We start from the raw sequence: 8,713 nt of genomic DNA, 5'->3' as shown, positions 1-8,713 counted from the left end.
TTTAGAAGACTTCTCCAAGAACAAAAGAACTGAAAGATGCCATCAACCCTTCCCCAGCCTGGAAAGCAGGATACTTGCAGAACCAGCAAGAATACTTTCCACCTTGCTTGCTAACATCTGTTTCCTGCCTCCATCTTCCATAGACTCACCCTATCAAACACACCCCACTTGGCAGGAGTAACTCCAGAGTGGCTCCTGATATGTATCATTCTGCAAGCAGCCCTGACAGTGACTAGTGTCCCTCCAAAGTGACTCCTGCCCCAGGGAGAGGGGAAGATAACTGTACACATCAATTTGACTGGACCCCTGGCAGTGGACTGGGGGCAGACATCTGATCTAACTGCTGGTCCCATGCACCAACAAAAACCTCAGAGAAGGCAACACAAGGAGAGAGCCCTGTAGTTTGGTGAGATTGCAGCCCAGGAAACATCAGCCCCAGTAAGCATCTGGTCTGAATCAACTACAAATGCAATGCAGCCCCTGGCTGGCCCCTTTACAGCACAGGGACCAAACCGTATCCACAATAGATACAGCGGGCCTTGTAGCTAACTGGAATGAAGGCAAATGTGGCTCAGACACAACAGTAGGGTACATACAATACACAGGGGACATGCCTAAAGTGCCTGGTTTTAGAGAACAAGGAACACTGCACTACAGGAAACTATAGGACCTCTTCTTAAAAGTAGAACACTACTTTTAAGATCAGAAGATGTAGCTGATTTCCTAATACACAGAAGCCAAATGGAGAGTTAGACAAAATGAGGAGATGGAGGAATATGTCCCAAATGAAAGAACAGGAAAAATCACAGCAAGAAAGCTAAATGAAATGGAGAGAAGAAATGTGCCTGGTCGAGAATTCAAAGTAATAGTCTTAAAGATACTGACTGGACTTGAGAAAAAACTAGAGAATTTCAACAAGGAGATAGACCACATAAAAAAGAACCTAGTAGAGATGAAGAGCCCAATAACTAAATACAATAGAGGGAATCAATAGATTAGAGGAGGCAGAAGAATGGATCAGTGAGCTGGAAGACAAAGTAATGGAAAACAATCAGATGAACAGCAAAAAGAAAAAAGGGACAATAAAATAAAAAAAGAATAGGTTAAGGGGCGCCTGGGTGGCTCAGTCGGTTGAGTATCTGACTTGGGCTCAGGTCATGATCTTGTGGCTGTGAGTTCGAGCCCCACCTCGGGCTCTATGCTGACATCTCAGAGCCGGGACCTGCTTCGGATTCTGTGTCTCCCTCTCTCTCTCTGCCCCTCCCCCACTCATGCTCTGTCTCTCTCTGTCAAAAATAAATAAAAATTAAAAAAAAAATTTTTTTAAAGAGTAGGTTAAGAGAACTCAGCAACTTCATCAAGTATAATAACATATGAATTATAGGGACCCCAGAAGGAGAAGAGAGAAAAAAGGCACAAATAAGGAGAAATAATGGCTGAAACCTTCCCTAATCTGAGGAATGAAACAGACATCGCATCCAAGAGACACAGAGGGCCCCCCAAAAAATCACCCCAGGGACATCCACACCAACATACATAGTAATTAAATGGCAAAAAGTAATGACAAAGAAAATTTAAAAGTAGCAAGAGGGGTGCCTGGGTAGCTCAGTCAAGTAAGCATGCAACACTTGATTTTAGCTCAGGCAATGATCTCACATTTATGGATGCAAGCCCCACATCAGACTCCGTGCTGAGTGTGGAGCCTGTGAGATTCTCTCTCTTCCTCTGCCCTTCCTCTGCTCATGTGTGTGCTCTCTCTCTCTCTCTCTCTCTCTCTCTCTCTGTAAATAAATAAATAAATAAATAAATAAATACAATCAAAAGACTAAAAAAATAAAAACAACAAGAGAAAAGAAAACAGTTACATAAAAAAGAAGGCCCATAAGGCCATGAGTTGATTTGTCAGCAGAAATTTTGCAGGCCAGAAGGGAGTGGCAAGATATTTTCAAAGTGCTGAAGGGAAAAAAATCTGCAACCAAGAATATTTTATCCAGTAAAACTATCATTCAGAAAAGAAGAAGAGATAGTTTCCCAGAAAAGCAAAAGTCAAAGGAGTTCATCACCACTAAACCAGCCTCATAAATTAAAGGGAATTCTTAGAGTGGAAAGAAAAGGCCACAACCAAGAGTAAGGAAACTAGAGAAAGGAAAAAATTTCACAGGTAAATAAAAACATATTAAAAGCAGTAAATTAATCACTTTTAAAACCATATGGAGATTAAAGTACACAAGCAGTGGGGCACCTGGGTGGCTCAGTCGGTTAAGCGTCTGACTTCAGCTCAGGTCATGATCTCGCGGTCTGTGAGTTCGAGCCCCGCGTCGGGCTCTGTGCTGACTGCTCAGAGCCTGGAACCTGTTTCGGATTCTGTGTCTCCCTCTGTCTCTCTGACCCTCCCCCATTCATGCTCTGTCTCTCTCTGTCTCAAAAATAAATAAAACGTTAAAAAAAATTAAAAAAACATAAAGTACACAAGCAGTAACATCAGTTATATCTATAAATATCTATATCTATAAAAATCAGTCAAAGGATTCACAAAACCGAAGGATGTAAAGTGACATCATATACATAAAATGTGGGAGAGGGTGACTAAAATTTAGTGCTTTTGGAATGGGTTTAGACTCCAGTGACCATAAAGTTAATATACTCTGCTATATGCATAGGGTGTTATATATCAACCTTATGGTAACCAGGAATCAAAAAGTTACACAGATATGCAAAAAATAAAGAGAACAGAATCTAAGCATATCACTAAAGAAAGCAATCAAATCACAAGGGAAAAGAACAAGGGAAGAAAGGAACACAGAAGAACTGCAAAAACAACCATAAAACAAGTAACAAAATGGCATTAAGTATATACCTATCAATAATCACATTGAATGTAAATGGACTAATCGCTTCTCAGCCTTTTGGCTAAGAGCAAATGAATGTAAATGGACTAAATGCTCCAACCAAAAGAGTTAGGATGACTGAATGGATAAAAAAAAAATGAAGATTCATCTACATGTTGCCTACAAGAGACCCATTTCAGATTTAAAGAAACATGCAGATTGAAAATGAAGGAATGGAAAAACATTTATCATGCAAATGGAAGTGAAAATAAAGTTGGGGTTACAACTTTGGAGTATTACTTTGTTGGACAAAATAACCTTTAAAACAAAGACTGGAGCAAGAAGGGCACTATATAATGATAAAGGGAACGATTCAACAAGAAGATATAACAATGTAAATCAATATTTATGAACCCAACAGGAAAGCACCCAACTATGTAAAGCAACTACTAACAGACAGAAAATTATTAACGAAATAATCAATAGTAATATAAGAGTGGGGAACTTTAAAACCCTGCTCACATCAATGGATTGATCATTCAGACAGAAAATCAATAAGGAAACAGTGGCTCTGAATGACACACTGGATCAGATGGATCTAACACATATATTCAGAACATGCAATCCCAAACAGCAGAATTCATATTCTTTTCATGGGCACATGGAGCATTCTCCAGAATAGATCACATGCTAGGCCACCAAACAAGCCTCAATAAATTAAAAAACGACTGCAGTCTGGGCGCCTGGGTAGCTCAGTTGGTTAAGTGTCCGACTTTGTCTCAGGTCATGATCTCGCAGTTTGTGAGTTCAAGCCCCGCATCGGGCTCTGTGCTGACAGTTCAGAGCCTGGAGCCTGCTTTGGATTCTGTGTCTCCCTCTCTGCTCCTCCCCCACTCACACTGTCTCTGTCTCTCTCTCAAAAATAAAGATTGAAAAAAATTTATAAAAAAAAAGACGCAGTCATATAACATATCTTTCCTAATCATAAAAGTTTGAAACTAGAAATCAGTCACAAGAAAAAAATCTGAAAAGAACACAAATACATGGAGGTTAAATAACATACTACTAAACAATTAATGCATAAACCAAAAAATTAAAGAGGAAATTAAAAAAATACATGGAGACAAATGAAAATGAAGTACAATGTTCTAAAATCTTTGGGATGCAGCAAAGGCTGTTCTAAGAGTGAAGATTACAGCAATACAAGCCTCCTTCAAGGGACAAAAAAAAAAAAAAATCTCAAGTAACCTATGGTTACATCTAAAGGAGCTAGAAGAAAAAGAACAAATACAGCCAAAAGCCAGTAGAAGGAAGGACATAATAAAGATTAAAGTAGAAATAAATGAAATAGAGTATAAAAAACCAATAGAACAGATCAATGAAATCAGGAGGTGGTTCTTTCAAAAGATCAACAAAAATAATAAACCTGTAGCCAGACTCATAAAAAAAAAAAAGAGAGAGAGAGGAGAGTGAGAGAGAGAGGACTTGAAAAAACAAAGTCAGAAATGAAAGAGAATTAACAACCAGCACCACAGAAATACAAACCATTACAAGAAAATGTTATGAAAAACTATATGCCAATGACAAACTGGACAACCTAGAGATATTGGATAAATTCCCAGAAATATATAACCTTCCAAAACTGAATCAGGAGGAACTAGAAAATTTGAACAGATCAATTACTAGCAATGAAATTGAGTCAGTAATCAAAAAACTCGAAACAAACAACAGGCTTGACAGGTGAATTCTATAAGCATTTAAAGACGAGTTAATAGCTATTCTTTTCAAACTATTCCAAAAAATAAAAGGGGAAAGCTTCCAAATTCACTCTATGAGGACAGCATTACCCTAATGTAAAACCAGACAAAAACATTACAGAAAAAGAAAACTACAGGACAATATCTCTGATGAATATAGATGTAAAAATCCTCAGCAAAATATTAGCAAACTAAATCCAACAATGCATTAAAAAATCATTCACCGTATCAAGTGAGATTTACTCCAAGGATGCAGAAGTGATTTGATATTTGCCAATTAATCAATGTAACACATCACATTAACAAGAGTATAAAAACCATACAATCATTTCAATAGATGCAGAAAAAGAATGTGACAAAGTGCTACATCCATTCATGATAATTACCCTCAAGAAAGTAGGTTTAGAAGGGAGTACACCTCAGCATAATGAAGGCCATATACCAAAAACCCACAACTAACATCATACTCAAGAGTGAAAATCAAAGCTTTTCTCCAAGATCAGGAGGAAGATAGGGACGTTCACTCTCATTACTTTCATTTATCATAGTACTAGAAGTCCTGACCTCAGAAATTAGACAAGAAAAGAAATAAGAGGTATACAAATTGGTAAGAAAAAAGTAAAAATTTCACTATTTGCCATCTGCAAATGACACTATATTTAGAAAATTCTAAAATTCCACCAAAAAAACCCCTGCTAGAATTGATAGGAATTCAGTAAAGTTGCAGAATACAAAATCAGTATACAGAAATCTGTTGAATTTATACACTAATAATGAAGTTCCAGGAAAAAAAATTAAGAAAACAATCCAATTTGTAATTATACCAAAACAAATAAAATGCCCAGGAATAAACTTAACCAAGGAAAGACCTGTAGTGTAAAAACTATAAAACACTAATGAAAGAAATTGAAAATGACACAAGCATACAGAAAGACATTCCATGCTCATGGATTGGGAGAACCAATATTGTTAAAATCTCATACTACCCAAAGCAATGTACAGATTTAATGTTACCCCTGTCAAAATACCAACAGTATTTTTCACAAAACTGGAACAAATAATCGTAAAATTTGTATGGAACCACACATGCACACACACACACACACACAAACTAAATAGCCACAGAAATCTTGGAAAAGAGGAACAAAACTGGAGGTATCACAATTCCAGAATTTAAGACACTACAAAGCTATACTAATCAAAACAGTATGGTACCAGCACTACGTCAGACACATAGATCAGTGGAACAGACAGAGAGCCCAGAAATAAACCCATGATTATATGGTCAATTATTCTTTAACAAAGCAGGCAAGAATATATAATGAGAAAAAGACCTTCTCCTCAACAAACGATGTTAGGAAAACTGGACAACTGCATGCAGAAGAATGAAACTGGACCACTGTCTTACACCATACACAAAAACAAACTCAAAATGGGGCACCTGGGTGGCTCAGTCGATTAAGCGTCTGACTTCAGGTCAGGTCATGATCTCACAGTCCGTGAGTTCGAGCCCCACGTCAGGCTCTGTGCTGACAGCTCAGAGCCTGGAGCTGCTTTGGATTCTGTGTCTCTCTCTCTCTCTGTCTGCCCCTCCCCTGCTCAGGCTCTGTCTCTCTTTGTCTCAAAAAAAAAAATTTTTTTAAAAATTTAAAAAAATAAAAAAACAAATAAACTCAAAGTGGATTAAAGACCTAAATATGAGATCTGAAACCATCAAACTACTAGAAGAAAACATAATAGTTTCTTTGACATGGGCCAGAGAAACATTTTTGTAAATATGTCTCCTCTGGCAAGGGAAATAAAAGCAAAATTGAACTATCAAAATGACACCCAAATAAAAAGCTTTTGCACAGTGAAGGAAACCATCAGCAAAATAAAAAGGCAACCTATTTTCTTCTCGAAACTAGAACAAGCAATCCTAAAATTCATATGGAACCACAAAAGGCCCCGAATACCCAAAGTAATTTTGAAGAAGAAGACCAAAGCAGGAGGCATCACAATCCCAGACTTTAGCCTCTACTACAAAGCTGTCATCATCAAGACAGCATGGTATTGGCACAAAAACAGACACATAGACCAATGGAATAGAATAGAAACCCCAGAACTAGACCCACAAACGTATGGCCAACTCATCTTTGACAAAGCAGGAAAGAACATCCAATGGAAAAAAAACAGTCTCTTTAACAAATGGTGCTGGGAGAACTGGACAGCAACATGCAGAAGGTTGAAACTAGACCACTTTCTCACACCATTCACAAAAATAAACTCAAAATGGATAAAGGACCTGAATGTGAGACAGGAAACCATCAAAACCCTAGAGGAGAAAGCAGGAAAAGACCTCTCTGACCTCAGCCGTAGCAATCTCTTATTCGACACATCCCCAAAGGCAAGGGAATTAAAAGCAAAAATGAATTACTGGGACCTTATGAAGATAAAAAGCTTCTGCACAGCAAAGGAAACAACCAACAAAACTAAAAGGCAACCAACAGAATGGGAAAAGATATTTGCAATTGACATATCGGACAAAGGGCTAGTATCCAAAATCTATAAAGAGCTCACCAAACTCCACACCCGAAAAACAAATAACCCAGTGAAGAAATGGGCAGAAAACATGAATAGACACTTCTCTAAAGAAGACATCCGGATGGCCAACAGGCACATGAAAAGATGCTCAACGTTGCTCCTCATCAGGGAAATGCAAATCAAAACCACACTCAGATATCACCTCACGCCAGTCAGAGTGGCCAAAATGAATAAATCAGGAGACTATAGATGCTGGAGAGGATGTGGAGAAACGGGAACCCTCTTGCACTGTTGGTGGGAATGCAAATTGGTGCAGCCGCTCTGGAAAGCAGTGTGGAGGTTCCTCAGAAAATTAAAAATAGATCTACCCTATGACCCAGCAGTAGCACTGCTAGGAATTTACCCAAGGGATACAGGAATACTGACGCATAGGGGCACTTGGACCCCAATGTTTACAGCAGCACTCTCAACAATAGCCAAATTATGGAAAGAGCCTAAATGTCCATCAACTGATGAGTGGATAAAGAAATTGTGATTTATATACACAATGGAGTACTACGTGGCAATGAGAAAGAACAAAATATGGCCCTTTGTAGCAACGTGGATGGAACTGGAGAGTGTGATGCTAAGTGAAATAAGCCATACAGAGAAAGACAGATACCATATGTTTTCACTCTTAGGTGGATCCTGAGAAACTTAACAGAAACCCATGGGGGAGGGGAAGGAAAAAAAAAAAAAGAGGTTAGAGTGGGAGAGAGCCAAAGCATAAGGGACTCCTAAAAACTGAGAACAAACTGAGGGTTGATGGGGGGTGGGAGGGAGGGGAGGGTGGGTGATGGGTATTGAGGAGGGCACCTTTGGGATGAGCACTGGGTGTTGTATGGAAACCAATTTGACAATAAATTTCATATATTGAAAAAAAAATAAATAAATAAATAAAAGGCAACCTACTGAATAGGAGAAGATATTTTCAAATGATATATTGGATAAGGAATGAATATCCAAAATATACAATTTAATCAACTCAACACCAAAATCATCATCATCATCTTCATCCTCCTCATCACCATCCAATTCAAAATGGGCAGAGGACACCAACAGATATTTTTCCAGTGAAGACATACAGATGGCCAAAAGACACTCTGGCCAACACCAGTCATCATTATGGAAATGCAAATTAAAACAATGAGATATCACCTCGCACCCATCAGAATGGCTAAAATCAACAACACAAGAAATAAGTGTGTTGGCAAGGGTGTGGGAAAAAAAGGAAGCCTCATGCACTGTTGGTGAGAATGCAAACTAGTGTAGCTACTGTGGAACACAGTATGGAGGTTCCTCAAAAAATTAAAAATAGAATTACCATAGGCTTTAGTAACACCACTGTGGTGCATTTACCCAAAGAAAATGAAAATGCTAATTCAAATATATATATATATATACATATATATACGTATATGTATATATATATATATACGTATATATATATACATATACGTATATATATACGTATATATACGTATACATGTGTATATATACATATATACACATATATACGTATATATATACGTATATATACACGTATACGTATATATATATACGTAT

The 8,713-nt window shown here is 37.8% G+C and overlaps 1 non-coding gene across 1 annotated transcript; it reads left to right on the top strand.

The window, feature by feature from the left end:
* The first annotated feature begins 1,112 nt into the window (after positions 1 to 1,112).
* Positions 1,113 to 1,196, top strand: TRNAP-UGG. Its single transcript has one exon. It is a non-coding gene; the product is annotated as a tRNA-Pro (tRNA).
* Positions 1,197 to 8,713: the final 7,517 nt, after the last annotated feature.

The sequence above is a fragment of the Felis catus genome, chromosome F2 (genome assembly GCF_018350175.1).
Source record: "Felis catus isolate Fca126 chromosome F2, F.catus_Fca126_mat1.0, whole genome shotgun sequence".
In the NCBI taxonomy this organism is placed as follows: Eukaryota; Metazoa; Chordata; class Mammalia; order Carnivora; family Felidae; genus Felis; species Felis catus.
This window is presented reverse-complemented; position numbering and strand designations above follow the sequence as displayed.